Source organism: Neopsephotus bourkii, unplaced genomic scaffold (genome assembly GCF_033783945.1).
Source record: "Neopsephotus bourkii isolate Nb327-2 ecotype Australia unplaced genomic scaffold, CSIRO-AGI_Nbou_v1 NB_1629, whole genome shotgun sequence".
NCBI lineage: Eukaryota > Metazoa > Chordata > Aves > Psittaciformes > Psittacidae > Neopsephotus > Neopsephotus bourkii.
In genome coordinates, this window is record NW_026902104.1 from 1,209,414 (window position 1) to 1,213,706 (window position 4,293).

Consider the following 4,293-nt stretch of genomic DNA (forward strand, 5'->3'; position numbering starts at 1 on the left):
TAAAATAATAGTAATATAAATAATAAAATGCTCAGAAAAATAACTATAAAATTCTCTGGTTTGAAGGAAGAAAGCTCTCTAGAACAGTTCCTGAAGGCAGCATAAAGGATGCTGGAGCTTGAGCCTACAAGCCTCTCAGCTTATGTACGCGTTCATCCCTTCATCTTCCTTATGTCTCCTGGCAGCGCTACCTCCTTTGCTCTTGCTGTCTCTTCCTGCCTGTGAGTCAGCTGGTGGGGACCAGCCTAAGCAAGCAGGACTCTGAGCTTTCCCAGTGGGAAATTCCACAGCATGGCCATCAACAAAGGAGTGAGATTAAGCCAAGTATAAGTCATCAGCTCTGGTGAAAAGACAGAATTATTCAAGTTCTTCTATAGTAATCTCTATCAGTGTTAAAGACAGAGGAGAAATAAGCCACAGGCATGTAAAGGACAACCTCTGCCTCCCAGCTTTGTCATTTTATCAAGTAACTTTAAAACAAATAAATCCCCTCAAGTTCCACAGCTGTATCAGTGGCAGTCCTGTTGCACTGTCATAATTTGCTACCTGGAAACACAGAAAAACCAGAGTGGGCAGCAGTTGTGGTGTGAGCCATGAAGGACGCAAGGCCAGCATCATTCCCTCCCTGTCAGATACCCTTCCTATGTGTAGGCTGGAGGAAATGCAGCTCCTGCCACCAGGCAGCAGCTGGAACACCCTTGGCCAAGTTCGCTTTCATCACTCAAATCCCTCCCCTGGCTTTCTGCCCACATCACTCACAAGAGAGAACACTCATCCCTTCCCAGCCACACAGCCCTCAGCGGTACCTGATGCTACACCAGGAAGTTCTCAGCACCACGATTTCTCAGCAAGCCCCTGCCCAGCAGCCAGACTTGCAGGCTCTGGCTTTGCTGTCTGTGCTCACACACACGCAGGATGCGGGGTGCCCAGAGTCGCAGCAGCAGCAGCACCATCAGCAACAGGACTTTCCCCAACAGCTCCACGTACCTGCGCCACAAGGACCGCGCCTCTGGTCATCTCGCCAACAGCCGCGTCAGCTTCAGGGGAGAAGCGATCCTCGTCTTGGGAAGAGCAGGAGAAAACAAAGGAGGGTCACAGGCTTTAAAGGCCAGAAGGGACTATTAAGCTCATCTTGCCTGACCATTAGGCCACTGAATCGTCACCCACTGTTGCTGAAACCAGTCTGTTAAGCTGGAGATCACACAAGCATTATGCCTGCTGTGTTGCTGAAGGGAAGAATGAAGCGCTTTCTAAAGCCACTAGCTAAGTTGGTATGAATTTAAGCTGCTGGTGAATTAGGAGGCTTTAAAGACAGAAAAGTGCATATCTGCAGGACCTTTGAGCTGTCGTTAGGATTTTGATCCTTAATGAACTAAGCTCAAGGGCCTCAGGACTTCACTGACCCTGAAGACACTACTGACCCACCTGACCCCCAGCTCCTACAGGAGCCCCTTCCGTACAAGGCAGCTTTTTAGGCCCCCAGCCATCAGGCATCTCTACCACCACGGCACTCTGCCAGGGCTTGAACGGTAGCATTTTGAACACAGAACCATACACGTCAGCCACTTCAGTAGGAAAGTATCAGATACTGGTTTAACACATTAAAACTAAGTTCGCATTTACAGCTACTTGATGACAGAAGGTGGCAGAGTAGTTACAGCTACTTCACTCAATACACTGCCAGCCCTGCCAACTTGCTCTTTAGGAGAGTAATTCGCTCTCTCCTCCAAGCAGGAAAAAGCCTGGACATTTATCATCTTTCCCCTGGAGTCTGACAGGTTCTGCCATGCTAGCACATTTAGAAGGATAAAATTCATTCTTTCCAGTCCTTGCTCTAGTCACACCAGAGGCTCTGCTTGCAATAGGAGAGGGAAGCTTCAGGCACAATCCCTTCCCTGCTTGCCCACCGCTGGCACCCACTGACACTACAGGAGGACCGCCAATTGTACTTGTCGGGAGCTCCATTACCTGGAAGAGGCACCACATCATCCAGTAAAACTTCTGCTGCTTGGAAAGGCAGCGATAAAAAGTCAGACCTTAAAGAAAAGAGAATCCGTCAGAATAAGAACAGGGCTTGAAGTCACTCCTGTGTTCTTTCAGGTGACATTGATTAATCAATTGCTGTAACAGGGATTTAGTTTAAAATTGACGACAGTCAAAAACAACCTTCCAGCACCCTAAGCAGCAGCAATCCATTGTCTGATGAGTATGCCGGGTTGGACTGGGCTCCAAGCAAAAGACACCAGCATGGAGCCTGGACTGCTTTCCTCCCACCTCTGGGCACAATCAAGTATTGAATGGGCTTGTGTAAGAAAACCCTCTTCCAATACAGCACTTCCAGACAGCGGGGCTGGAGCATAGAGAATCCTAATCTTATTCCTAGCTCAGCAGCTAACTACACCTTGGGGCCTCCCAAAGGCATCCTTTTGCTCAGCTGCCACGCTGAACTGACACAAGTCACAATTTCCTCTTCCCTCCCCTGCAGTAAAGCCTTGCAAGAGCCTGCTGTGCTGCCAGGGAGCCCACCCCTGCTGCCCAGACAAACCTTCCTACCAATTCCCACTTCAGCTGTGGAAAAACCTACAAGTAATTCAACCAATACAGATGCCTCTGATGAAGATTCAAGCCAGATACGGCCTCAGGCCATGGAAGAGGAGCTAGACACCTGATTTGTCTGAGTGTGTCGACCTTCACTTTGTCATATCCTCCATAGTCCACATATCTGAGTTCCACTTCACTGGTCTCTGCAAAGTAGCTGATAACTTGAGCCCGTAGCCATGCCCCATCCAGGCCTGGAGCTGCGCAGATAATACCAGCTGCAGAACGTAAGGGTAGAGAGAAGAAAGCTCAGTGGATTTCCAGAAATCAGCGCTTCAGGCATTAGTTATGACTAGTAACTCCTTTCCATGGGAGGCACCCTCCACTTCAGACCACGTACAGACAGTGACACTGTGAAGATGTGGGAGTAGCTCCACACTTTGTCAGCAAAAATAGACCAGGTGCCAGGCAAATAAGAAATAACCCAAGACTGACTGCTCTCCTTCTGAATTTCAGTGTGCAACTAAGTGGCTGGAGAGGTATTCAGGGATGAGTGGGGTAAGAGAACAGAGCAGCACCTTGTGCTTTACCTGTCAAAAAAAGCCCAAATCAAAAGAAATGGAATACCAAAGGAACTATCACATTCTCACGCACTGGGAAGCCTCCCAAGCCTAACTCAGGGCAGCAGGATTTCACATGACCCTTGAAGTTTCTCAAGTGAACAGTTTGTGAGCAGCCAAGTTACTTGCCTAATACTGGAGTTGGCAGGGCTGGAATTTTGGGCTCAGAGTAGCAGACAGACATCTGCTGTTCAAGGCTCCTCAGGACATGGAAAGTGGGGTGAGTGGGCTGCTGCAGGAACATGTGCCCTGCATCGACTTGGTGCGCCACAACCACATCCACTGTGACTCCATCCGGAAGGAAGAGCTGTCGCGTGGAGGAAAGAAGCTCTCATTAGTGTTCACTGCAACTCAAGCTCCATTCACAGCAGCTCCCGGTTCCACCAGCACCTCCTGAGGCTGGACAACAACCAGCCACACAACCCAGTTAAATCAGCTGGACAACAACCAGCCACACAAAATCAAACTGGGTTTGAGGGCATCTGTGAGCCAGCCACATGGATACAGCGTCCTACAATGGCAGTGACCAGCAACAGCCTTCCACCCTGACATCAGCACAGCCAGCAAGCTGGGACTCACCCAGGCATTCATGAGGAGGCGACGAAGTGTCAGTGGTGCTGGTGGAGGTAGATCATGGATGTTGGTGAGACACAGCTCCTTGAACTTCCTGCCAATCAGGCTCAGTGCTTTTTCTACTTGATGTGGGAAACCTGGAAGACACAAGTTCCACAGAAGGCCTGTAGCACAGATTTGGTGAGGACAACCCCAGCCTTGCCACATGAATCAACAGAGCTACCAGAAGCCTTCTGCACTACAGCAACAACTTCAGTTTCAGCACATTGGCCATGGAACCTGGTATGAGACCAGCACGAGCTGATACACATCCCATAGCTCCTCCTGGAGGCCCAAAGTGATCCTACAAACGGGGTTGGCTAAACTAGAGCAGATGAAGACATTAAAACACATTCTCACCTCTAGAACAGGGCTCACATGCCAAGGCACAGGTGACCTGGCACAGACTTCTACCATAAGAGCACTGAACAGAAAGCTTTGTAAAGCACAGGACTAAGAGGCACTAACCCTGTTTAAACTCCTTGCCCATCTAATTAAGGCCCCCAAGGTACATACTAGACAA

At 49.3% G+C, this 4,293-nt stretch overlaps 1 long non-coding RNA gene across 1 annotated transcript; it reads right to left on the reverse strand.

Annotated features, from left to right (window-relative positions):
• Positions 1 to 486: 486 nt before the first annotated feature.
• On the reverse strand, positions 487 to 2,849 carry LOC133222965 (uncharacterized). The gene is made up of 4 exons (XR_009728425.1): positions 2,666 to 2,849; positions 1,969 to 2,036; positions 984 to 1,061; positions 487 to 542 (listed from the first exon to the last, which is right to left on the reverse strand). It is a non-coding gene; the product is annotated as an uncharacterized LOC133222965 (long non-coding RNA).
• Positions 2,850 to 4,293: the final 1,444 nt, after the last annotated feature.